General features: G+C 46.2%; 1 protein-coding gene across 2 annotated transcripts in view; it reads right to left on the bottom strand.

The window, feature by feature from the left end:
* Positions 1-12,938, bottom strand: part of SAP30BP (SAP30 binding protein) — a 95,820-nt gene that overhangs the window by 37,005 nt on the left and 45,877 nt on the right. The gene's annotated exons all lie outside the window — the stretch shown is intronic.

Here is a 12,938-nt window from a genome sequence, read left to right as displayed (position 1 = left end):
AGTACACAGAAAATGCCAGTGTCTACAGTGGCAACTCTGGGATGCTAGCCTTCAGGGCAGAGTGGCAAAGAAAATGCCATATCTGAGACTGGCTAATAAAATAAAAAGATGAATATGGGCAAAACACAGACATTGGACAGAGGAAGATTGGAAAAAAGTGTTATGGACAGACGAATCCAAGTTTGAGGAGTTTGGATCACACAGAAGAACATTTGTGAGATGCAGAACAACTGAAAAGATGCTGGAGTGCCTGACGCCATCTGTCGCATGGTGGAGGTAATGTGATGGTCTGGGGTTGCTTTGGTGCTGGTAAAGTGGGAGATTTGTACAAGGTAAAATGGATTTTGAATAAGAAAGGCTATCACTCCATTTTGCAATGCCATGCCATACCCTGTGGACAGCACTTGATTAGAGCCAATTTCATCCTACAACAGGACAATGACCCAAAGCACACCTCCAAATTAAGCAAGAACTATTTAGGGTAGAAGCAGGCAGCTGGTATTCTATCTGTAATGGGGTGGCCAGCGCAGTCACCAGATCTCAACCCCATTGAGCTGCTATGGGAGCAGCTTGACTGTATGGTACGCAAAAAGTGCCCATCAAACCAGACCAACTTGTGGGAGGGGCTTCTGGATGCACAGGGTTAAATTTCTCCAGATTACCTCAGCAAATTAACTGCTAGAAAGCCAAAGGTCTGCAATGCTGTAATCGCTGCAAAGGGAGCATTCTTTGACGAAAGCAAAGTTTGAATAACAAAATTATTATTTCAAATAAAAATCTTTTTTTTGAACCTTGTCAATGTCTGGACTAGATTTTCAACTTATAAGGCAACTCGTTTAATTAATAAAGTATGAGTTTTCATGGAAAACACAAAATTGTCTGGGTGACCCTAAATTTTTGAACGGTAGTGTACATACTCATATAAACAGCTTAGGCTACTTCCACACTTGCGTTTTTTGCAATCCGTCGTTTTGGGAAAAATCGGATCCTGCAAATGTGCCGCAGGATTCGTTTTTTTTCCCATAGACTTGTATTAGCGACGGATCGCGACGGATGGCCACATGTTGCGTCCGTCATGCAATGGATCCGTCGTGTTTTGGCGGACCGTTGGCACGAAAAACGTTAAAGTGAACTTTTTTTTGTCCATCGTGTTCGCCATTTTCTACCGCGCATATGCGGCCGAAAATCTGCCCCCTCATCCCCGGTCTTTAGACTGGGCAGCGGATGCGTTGAAAAACTGCATCCGCTGCCCACGTCGTGCATAAATTTCTCAACGTGCGTTGGTACGTCGGCCGGACGCATAGCGACAGACCCGTACCGACGCTAGTGTGAAAGTAGCCTTAGGCTACTTTCACACTTGCGTTTTTCAGCTTCCGTCACAATCCGTCGATTTTTGAAACTTTTGCAGGGTCCTGCATTTTCCCATAGACTTGTATTAGCGACGGATTGCCATCCGTCATGTACTGGATCCGTCGGACGTAGAAAACGTTCATAGGAACGTTTTTTATGCATGTTGGAAAATCGGTCAGAGAAACATCCTGCGCTGCCTGTCATCGGCTATAACTGAAGCCTATGGACGCAGGATCCATCGCTGACCGTCACACACAGGAATCTCTCTCTCTCTTCCCCGGACATTTAATTAACGGAAATTTCTCCATTCAAATTGTGGACGACGCATCCGTCATTACACTGGATCCGTCACACACGTTTTTCGCCATTTTCTTGACGTCCGTCGATACGTCATTTTGCTGCACAACATACAGCAGAAAACGCAAGTGTGAAAGTAGCCTTAGGAGGGTTGATCCTGCTGACAGATTCCCATTAATTCATTAAGTTGCATGCGGCTCTTAATGAATACGGCACATCTTGCTCCAACAGGCCCATCATTAAAGCTCCACTCTAGCAGGGTTTTTTTTCCACTGATGGAGTGGCATTTTAAACTTAAATCTCCTACCCCAATCATATACTCAACCTCTGGCATCTTTCCCATTTTTCGGGACCGCTCCGTTCCCACAGCACCATCTTGTTAGTGCTTCTTCTGACTGGCCTAGACTCAAAGACTTACGGTACATTGATTGCCTCGCTACATGAAATGCTGGAGCAGCCAGCAGTTCTCAAACTGCATGAGATGGACCGAAGTGGCAGAGAAAACCGATGAATAGGCCGGAAGGACTACTCCAGTGGTGAAATAAAACAAAAAATAAAACGCTGGAGTGGTGCATTAAGAATGTGGTACACAATGCCAGTCTTAATGAATCGGGCCTTAAGTTTTTCCTGCACATTGATAATGAAAAAAAAAAAAAGATTTTTTTTTTCCACTGACATGAAGAAGAGGTTTTTAAAGCCTGAGGCTGCCGTCACACTAGCAGTATTTGGTCAGTATTTTACATCAGTATTTGTAAGTCAAAACCAGGAGTGGGTGATAAATGCAGAAGTGGTGCAGATGTTTCTATTATACTTTTCCTCTGATTGTTCCTCTCCTGGTTTTGGCTGACAAATACTGATGTAAAATACTGACCAAATACTGCTAGTGTGACGGCAGCCTTAGAGACAAACACTTTTTTTTTAATTAAAGCCAATTTAGATGTCTGTGTTTCACATACGCGTTATAGTCATGAATTTTGATGATACACATTAATGAGTATGTATTCTATGCACATATGCCCATGTTTTTTTTGCAGATCAAATAAGAGCCAAAAAAAAACCTAAACAGAGAATTGTTAATCTTTGTACCTAGTCAAACTCGGACAACACTTGGATGCCATTTTAGTGCTGTCAGTTTTTCAGGTTTGTATCATAGGAAACACCTGGAAACATTTTTTGCACAGAAAAAAATGAAACCCTGATTAAATTTTGCACACTGACCAAACACTGAAGAAAAACTTATCCAAATTACTGAAAATAATTGGTCTATTTTTTTGAGTACAAGAAAAATCACTAAGGTGTGAATGAGGTCTTAATCAGACATGCATGACTGTTCATCATAAAGCAATCATCTATGGTAATTATTTCTTTTGCTCATTCCTTATTCATGGTATAATTTTCTTCGAGTTCACTGTTCTATGGTACATGGGCATGTAACAACAAGCATGTGCTACATGTAACCCTGTACTATTGTATTATAGCGCCACTTAGTGGTACACATGGGAAATTCTGGGTGCAGAACTAAAAGAAAATGGTAGTCTTAAAGAGGTTGTCCACTACTTTATCATTGATGACCTATCCTAAAGATAGGTCATCAATGTTGAATTGGTTGGGGTCGGACATCCGGCATCCCCTGCCAATTAGCTGTCCTCAGAGTCGGCAGCTGCTGGACAAAATACTCAACTGCGGAGTTGCTCTGTCTTCTGATAGTGGCCGGGTACCTCACATCTGCTTCCTATTCAAATCAATAGGAGGCAGATGTGTAGTACCCTGAGCAGCTCCACAGTCGAGCACTTCTGGCCAGCGGCCGCTGCCTCAGAGAACAGCTGATGGGGGTGCCGGGTGCTGGACCCCAACTGATCAGACATTGATGACCTATCCTAAGGATAAATCATCAATGATAAAGTAGTGGACAACCTCTATGTTGGGAAGTTAGCTTCTACACTGGGGATAGTGGACAACTTGCCAATCGCTGGGGGTTCACCACTGGTGCCTGACCGATCCAGAGAACTGGGGCTCCAAGAAACCCATATGAATAAATCATGCTCTCTGCTGCTCCATTCAGTAACGTGACCTCTGGAGATTTTTGAGCACTGAGCTTAGCTGTTGTTTGGCCTCCCATAACAGTGACTAGATTGGCATTGTGCATGATGGACCTCTGCTTCACGCAAACAAAGCTCTTCAGATAGGGGATAGTTTTCAAATTAGAGCAAGATTTTTTTTTTTTTCCCATATCACAATCTTTCATACTGGTCACTGGGTTTTTTAGTCTCTAACTTCCTGTGGTTTCAGAAAATCCACACATACATTAGCTGCAATGAGCAGTCTTCGACCACATATCTGGTAATGAAGCATTAGGCCGGGGTCACACTGGCGTATTGCATCCGATGCGAGATAATCGGATGCCATATGCTAATGATACTCGGCTCCTGTTCGTAGCAGAGCAGGAGCCGAGTGTCATGCGTCTGTGCTCCGATTCTCTCGCACAGGGAGGATCGGAGCACAACGGCGGAGGAGGCGGAGAAATGAATTTCTCCATCTCCTCCATTGCTGGGGTCCGCTTATAACGCACATCACTCGGATGATATCAGAGTGGTGTGCGCTGTCTCACTCGCTACCCATAGGCTTATATGGGTGCGAGTGAGCCGAGAGTTTTCCTCGGTCCGAGACAATCGCAGCATGCTGTGATTGTCTCGGACCGAGGAAAACGGCCGACAAAAAGTCGGCTGCTGGGAGCTGCCCCATAGCTCAACATTGGTCCGAGTGCAATGCAATTTTTTATCGCATTGCACTCGGCCGTTTAAAACGCCAGTGTGACGCCGGCCTTAAAAAGGAACCTGTCAGCAGGACTGTGCACAGTAATCTACAGTGTCAGGTAGGCACCGTTATACTGATTACAATGATACCTTGGTTGATGGAATCTGTCTTGTGGTTGTTGTTTAATATTTATTTGTACTTTTCAGTTAATGAGATTCTTGAGCTTCGGGGCAGCCTGTGGGAGGGCTCCATGTGGTGCTCTGCTTACATATTCATCTGTATGGCTAATGACAGCTCACTGATCCCTCACTGACCTGCCCCCTAGTTTACATAATGTATATCTTATTGTTTGAAAAAAAATTACATTCATCATGCTGGCGCTGTCGCATGACCGTATCTATAATATCCATATATTCGTTTCATTTTGTGATATTAATTTCTTAAGAAAAAAAAATGTTTTCCTTAAAATGGTGCCGGGTTTGCCAGTGCAGAAGCATACAATACAGACCAAAAGTTTGGAGACACCTTCTCATTTAAAGATTTTTCTGTATTTTCATGACTATGAAAATTGTACATTCACACTGAAGGCATCAAAACTATGAATTAACACATGTGGAATTATATACTTAACAAAAAAGTGTGAAACAACTGAAAATATGGCTTATATTCTAGGTTCTTCAAAGTAGCCACCTTTTGCTTTGATGACTGCTTTGCACACTCTTGGCATTCTCATGATTCAGTGTGAATGTACAATTTTCATAGTCATGAAAATACAGAAAAATCTTTAAATGAGAAGGTGTGTCCAAACTTTTGGTCTGTACTGTAATTCGGAACGTGATAGATGCTACTGCGCAGGCGCCAAGACATTTTCCTCGAGAAAAAAAAAATTGTCTCTACTAAGATGGCGATCCGATAAATGCAACTGCGCCATCTTTGTAGGGACAATTTTTTTTCCTGTAAGAAAATGGCGCTGGCGGTAGAGCCTATGCAATAGCATCTATAGCATTCCGAATTATGCTACGGCGCAGGAGCCATCCTCCCAGAGCCTGGAATAGCTCATTATAAAAAAAGTGATAAAAGAGGATTTCTCAACAACAAATATCTGATATGAGACACAATGGTAATTTTCATTTATATAGCGCTAACACACTCCGCAGCACTTTACAATTAAAAGGGGGCATGTACAGACAATAAAAACAATACAATGAAACAAACTCCAACAATTACAGGAGGAGTGAGGGTCCTGCTCGCAAGCTTATAAAAATACATACAGAAGAGCTTCCAAAGCCTAGAACAGGTCATTTATATAAAGTGATTAAAGATGATTTCTCAACAATACATGTAAGAAGAAATACAGGGAAGACTTTTTTCATCAGTCTGCACCTATATGCCTCGATTAATAGTTTAGATAGGTCAAATGTGGTGTCAGATTCCCTGTGCGTACAAAAGTCATTGTGAAATGAAATGAAGAGCAGGGGGAGTGGTAACGCATGTTGAATAGTATAATAGGTGCATCCTATGTTATAAGCTGTGTATACAAGTGTTACCTGTCATTGTAAGGCAGCGTCCATATTTTAATTCCCATGTCACTTACTCCACCGGACAATTTTGGGACGTATTTGCCTATTTGAGGTGGGCACCAAGATATGGTCACCTGCATTTGGGCACCCACCTCAAATTGGCTGATGAGACCAAAAATTATGTCCAACAGAGCACACGCTGACTCCAACTGCATAATTACAGTCGATGGCCCCGTCAGTGTGCAAATCCAGTTTTCCAAAATTTCAGATGTAAGCTCAGATTAGAATGTGAAACTGAGACCCTCATGTTCAGTTATATAGATTCTTGCTTAGCGGTATTAGATCCACGTATGATTTTTAGAGGTGCTGTCCATTCTCTTTTCTAGCATAAAGTAATGTAGTGCACGTGCGCCGGTACTCTTTGGCATTTTACTGCACTACTTCACACTGCCCAAGACTAGGCAGAGAGGAGTGCGCCTGCGCAGGAGTGCAATGCCGGGGATATTGTGTGGATGACGTACGACGCATCATCCACACAAAGCAAGGAACAGAGAAGAAGCCGGATGAAGTCAAGCCACGCCTACCAGACCGGACCACCCCCTAGGTGAGTACAATAAAAGGTCTTTTTCTTGTCTTGCAGGCTTGGTTGGGGGCATATATACAGCATATTAGAATTCTATATATGAGGGCTTACAGGTACTGGCCTTAACTCATATGGGAAAACCTGGTGATAGGTTCCCTTTAATGTGTAGAGAAATGGCATTTAAACCCCAATGAAGCTGGCTTGCTGGAATAGTGGCTAGAGGGAGAAAATTAAGTTTAATTCTTCTTGCAGCCACTCGCTTCCTGTTACACTCACCGCTCATTACATAGCGAACGCTCTGTAATCATTTCGTGCACATTGCTCAACGGCCAGCACTGCACATATATGTTGGGTACTAGGCCGTCAAACAGCATGGGTGTGATTACAGCATATTCACTGTGAAATATCAAGCTCCAGCAGTGAATATATGTGAAAATATATATCACATTATTTTATTGATACATTCTTAAAATAAAGGGTTAAAATATGGAACACTTGGCCTACACGTTAGGCTACGATTAAGAGTTCACGCTCAAAACTTGTAGGCCATGTTTTTCATATTTTTAAGCCATCCTTCCAAAAGCATTATTAATAAAACAATGTTTTCATAGAGAAATTTTTATTTCAGAGGGAGCTTGGATATTTTCTCTCTACATGTATCATTAGAGCATATCCCCTTGAAAAAGCAGTAATTGCAAAACGCAAGTTGGGGCGCAAAGAGTAGATGCCACATTACATATAAAATGGGTAAGCAGTAATTAGATCGATAGACATTTCACCGGTGTGGTGCGGTGCCAATGCGGATTCCTTGTTTGGATCTGTGAGATGCTGTGAACAAGTCTCTCTTAGTTTAAAATTTGGATATTTTGTATGATCTCAATGTCCTTTCTTGCAACTGGTGGTTAATAAACACATTATCATATGCACTAGAAATTTAGAGCATACTCATAATGTAATTGGCAACCAATTAATAACTTAGTCCAACGCCATGTTCTGAATCCCTGAAAAAAAATTAGCCATTCACTTGATTGAGGCAAATGGAATGCCAAGTATGAAACTTGGTACTCAGACTAAACTCGTTTCCAGCAGTATCTTTCCTCCCCACATCCTGTCCTGGTATATGTGGCTCCCCCCGTCTTGTTATGGTATATGTGGCTCCCCCGTTTTCTCCTGGTATGTGTGACAACCCCATCCTGTCCTGGTATGTGTGGCTCCCCCTATTGTATGCATGGCTCCCACGGTCCCCCGCATGGCTCACACCCCTCCCCCGTCCTACTCACACACCTTGAGCGTCCCTACATCTCTGTCCCGGCAGCTCTTCCTTGTTCCTGTGCTTAGCGGTCACGTGGTACTACTCATTAATGAATATGCACTCCACGCCTATGGGAGTGGAGACGCATGCATATTCATCACCTTACTGAGCGGTACCACCTGACCGCTAAGCACAGGAATAGCTGCCGGCTTCGGGACAGAGATGCAGTGACGGAGGGAGAGTATTGATGTCTTTTGGAAGCCTGCGGTTGCAGCTGGAACTGTGCTACAGCCACCGACTCCCCAGCTGGCTTTCTGGACAATGAGTGTATAAGCCGAGGGGGGAGTTTTCAGCACAAAAAAGTGTGCTGAAAATCTCAGCTTATACACCAGTACATACGGTATTCATTTTTGCAGTTGATGGCATTTTTTCTACTTTTTCATAGTTATGTGAGGGTTTGTTTTTTGCAGGAAAAGTAGCACTTTTGCATTACACGGTCAATTTTATCATGTGATGCACTAGATGTAAGTAAAAAAATGCAGTAAAATAGTGAAAAAAATAGGGATTTTTATGTACACACCATAAAATCCATTTCTCCAAGCCACTCATTGGGGGACACAGTACTGTGGGTGTATGCTGCTGCCACTAAGAGGCTGACACTAAGTATATACAAAAACGGTTAGCTCCTCCTCTGCAGTAAACACCACCCACTGGCTTCGGATAGAACCAGTTCAGTGACCAAGCAGTAGAATAACAAAAATTAACCATAGGTACAACATGTCAAAATTATAACACTTATCATAGGCAACAGGTCAGAAGGGTGGGTGCTGGGTCCCCCAATGAGTGGCTCGGAGAAAAGGATTTTACGGTGAGTACACAAAAATCCCTATTTCTCCTTCGCCTCATTGGGGAGGGGGACAGGACACCATAACAGAGTAAACTCACGGCACCTGCCATCTAAAGATGCGCTACTGCTGCCTGCAAGATACGTCTACCCAGGCTCGCGTCTGCAGATGCCCGAGTATGGACATTATAATGCTTTGACAAAGTGTGCAGGCTGGACCAGGTCGTCTCTTTGCAAACCTGCTCTGCAGATGCTTAATGCTGAATCGCCCACGAAGCGCCTACTGACAGAGTGAAGTGTGCCTTGATCCCCACTGGAATTGTCTTGCTTCTGAAGCGGTAAGCTTCTTGAATAGTCGACCGAATCCATCTGGCTATTGCTGACTTAGAAGACTTGTGAAGACTCTGGGGGCCGTGGTAAGGCTGTGAACTGAAAATGTTCTCCATGAACAACGAAGCAAAGGAACCTTTGGTGAGGAGGGAAGAATGGAATGTGAAGATACGCATCCCGAATGTCGATGGAGGCTAGGAACTCGCCTTGCTCCATCGAGGCGATGACGGAACGAAGGGACTCCATCCTGAAATGCCGGACTCTGACAAATCTGTTTAAAAGCTTTAGATCCAGGAGGGGTCTGACTGTACCATCCTACTTGGGGACCGTGAACAGATTTGGAGGCAAAGCGAGATATGGGTGAAAGGGTATCTGGCCTCAAGAGGCTTTTGAAATGTGAAGTGCTTGTCCAGCCGCTCTCTATGCCACTGAACTATGTCCTGAAACTCATGCTGACTGGCAAACACGCGTTAAGGACGTTTGGTCCTTTTGAAGGACACCACGTGATTTGGGATAGAAGTAGATTCCTCGTCAACCTTCAAAGTCTGGTTGATGGTCTTTAAGAGATTACCCACCGTTGCCTGGTAGCCCAGCGAGTCCAGGTCGAGCGGCCCATTAGACTCGTACTCATGAGTTCTGTTCGCTACCAACTCAGAGAGGGAGAGCAAGAAACGGAGCTCATGGATGCCGAGGCGCCAGAGGGCCCGCGAGACTTGCTATGTGTCCTATTTCTAGATGCCCGTATCTCCTTCGACTGAGAACGGCCCCTGCAGGCCAACGATTCCCATGATGTAGGGTAACCTTCTAAGACAGACAGACTAATGTCCCTACCCCCAGAGGGAATTGCTTTGGCTAAGGAAGCCATGGACTGCGACAGTGATTAAGCCCACTCAGGGGGCTAGGTACACTGGGATCGGTCGCGACGGAGGGCTTCTGAGCGCGTTCAGGGTCACAGGTGTCACAGAGTGGAGTATTCTGTCGCCGTGGCAATGCAGCCTGACAGTAGGTACATGAGGGGAAAAAAGGAGATTTTTGTGTACTCACCGTAAAATCTTTCTCTTAGCCTCTAATTGGGGGACACAGGACCATGGGTGTTATGCTGCTGTCCACTAGGAGGCGACAATATGCATAATCTGAAAAAGATTAACTGTGGCTCCTCCTCTGCAGTATACACCCCTGGACGGCGTCAGCCTTCTCCAGTTTTGTGCAAAAGCAGTAGGAGGAACGTAACGTGAATAACATAGACATGCCTATAAGAAGGCCAGTATGTACGAGCTCAAGGAACAATATGAGAACTCAACAGTAACAACAGCCCGAAAAGGGCAAACAGGGTGGGAGCTGTGTCCCCCAATTAGAGGCTAAGAGAAAGAGATTTTACGTTGAGTACACAAAAATCTCCTTTACTCTGTCGCCTCATTGGGGGACACAGGAGCATGGGACGTCCTAAAGCAGTCCCTGGGTGGAAAGCAATGGACGAATATTGTGCAGACAGGCCCCTATACTTAGGGCACCGCCGCTTGCAGGACACATCTACCCAGGCTCGCATCCGCTGAGGACTGAGTATGAACCCTGTAGTGTTTAGTAAACGTGTGTAGGCTAGTCCAAGTTGCCACCTTACACACCTGTTGTGCCAAAGCCTGGTTCCGAATGGCCCAGGAGGCCCCTACCGCCCGTGTAGAGTGTGCCGTAATACCGGCTGGAAGAGGAGAATTCTTAAGGCAGTAGGCCTCTTGTATGGTGGATTTGATCCACCTGGCAAGGGTAGCTTTGGAAGCTGGCAGACCCTTGTGGCCGCCTTCCGGAAGGAGGAAAAGAGAATCAGACCTCCGGAAGGACGCAGTCCTAGACACGTATATACGCAATGCCCTGACAAGGTCAAGCGTATGCAGAGCCTTCTCCACTCTATGAACAAAGGGATGGTAGTGAAATTTCCTCATTGAGGTGGAAGTTGGACACAACCTTCGGAAGGAAGGATGGTACCGTACGAAGAACTACCTTGTCCTGGTGAAAAGCCAGGAAGGGCCGTCTGCAGGAGAGTGCTGTCAGTTCAGACACCCTGTGTAGCGAGGTGATTGCCACTAGGAAAACCACCTTCTGGGAGAGAAGGCGGAGCGGGACCTCCTTAATGGGCTCGAAGGGTGGTTCCTGCAATGCTGTCAGGACCAGGTTAAGGTCCCACATTTCTAGTGGTCGTCTGAAGGGGGGAACCAAATCGGGAAACTCCCTGAAGGAAAGTCCTTACTTGCGGCTTGGTAGCAATGCGCCTTTGAAAAAGCACTGAGAGGGCTGACACCTGGCTATTAAGCGAGCCCAACAACAGCCTGGCCTCCAGACCGGATTGGAGAAAACCAAGTACTTTGGGTAGAGAATAAGGGAGTGGGATCTGGCCACGAGATTCGCACCAGGTAAAGAAAGCTTTCCAGGTACGGTAATAAATCTTGGCAGAGGCTGGCTTCCGTGCCCTGATCATGGTTCCAATGACGTCCGGCGAGAACCCTGCCTGGGTTAGAACCCAGGTCTCAAGGGCCACACCGTCAAATTGAGAGCCCCTGAGTTCTGGTGGTAGAACGGGCCTTGTGATAGAAGATCGTGGCGGTCGGGGAGACACCAGGGGGCTTCTGCTGTAAGTTGTACAATGTCGGCGTACCATATACGTCTGGGCCAGTCCGGTGCAATTCGGATGGTTGGAACTCCCTGTTGTTTGATCTTCCTCACCACTCTGGATATCAGGGGAAGAGGTGGAAAAATATACAGGAGCTGGAACTGAGTCCCGTCCTGAACCAGAGCGTCTGCTCCGAGCGACCGTGGATCGTGTGTTCTGGCCATGAAGTTGGAGACCTTGGCATTGAAGTGGGATGCCATTAGATCCACATCTGGGGTTCCCCAGCGGTGACAGATCTGGTGAAAAATTTCGGGATGGAGAGACCACTCTCCCGAATCTATTCCCTGTCGGCCGAGGAAGTCTGCTTCCCAGTTGTCCACACCCGGAATGTGGACCGCCGAAAGAACAGACCCTGTATCCTCCGCCCAGCGGAGGATGTGTGACACTTCTCGCATCGCCTGGGTACTGCGGGTTTCCCCTTGGTGATTCACATATGCCACGGCCGTGGCATTGTCCGACTGTATTCTGATATGAGAGGCTGCCAGTAAGTGATGGAAGGCCCTCAATGCCAGGAGGATGGCACGAATTTGCAGGATGTTGATGGGCATGGTCGCTTCCACTGGGGACCACTTGCCCTGTCCCCTGTGGTGTAGGTGCACCGCACCCCAACCCGTCAGGCTCGCGTCGGTGGTCAGAACCTTCCATTTACCTGTGAGAAAGGATTTCCCCTTTGCTAGCGAAGTTGGCTTGAGCCACCAGTGCAGGGACCTCCTGGTTGACGACGTTAGCTGGAACTCCCTGTCGAGAGAAAAGGGATTCCTGTCCCAGGACTTGAGAATGGCTAGTTGGAGAGGCCTGAGGTGAAACTGGGCAAATGGGACTGCTTCTATTGCTGCCCCCATCTTGCCGAGGACTCTCATAGCAAACCGGAGAGATCGAAGGGGTTTGCGCAGGAGGGTGCGAACTCCTAGGCGGAGAGCCAGTGCCTTGTCCTTGGGAAGGAGCACTAGACCCCTGGAGGTGTTGAATAGCATTCCCAGGAAGGTCAGAGACTGACTCGGGGTTGGTGATGACTTTTGTAGGTTGATTAACCAGCCCATGCGACTGAGAGTATCGGTTGTGATTGAGACGCTGAGCTCGCAGTCCTTGAAGGTGGGAGCCTTGATGAGTAGATCGTCCAGGTATGGAACGACTACTATGCCTCTGGAGTGCAGGACGTCCATGGTGGCTGCCATGACTTTGGTGAACACTCTGGGAGCCGTGGCAAGTCCGAAAGGGAGAGCCACGAATTGGTGGTGGTCCTGGCCTATTGCGAACCTGAGAGACCTCTGATGGGCAGGTGCAATGGGTATATGCAGGTATGCGTCTTGTATGTCTATGGAGGCGAGATAGTCTCCGTTCTCCAT

This window comes from Ranitomeya imitator, chromosome 2 (genome assembly GCF_032444005.1).
Source record: "Ranitomeya imitator isolate aRanImi1 chromosome 2, aRanImi1.pri, whole genome shotgun sequence".
In the NCBI taxonomy this organism is placed as follows: domain Eukaryota; kingdom Metazoa; phylum Chordata; class Amphibia; order Anura; family Dendrobatidae; genus Ranitomeya; species Ranitomeya imitator.
The sequence above is the reverse complement of the archived record's forward strand: the minus strand, read 5'-3'. Positions and strand labels throughout refer to the sequence as shown.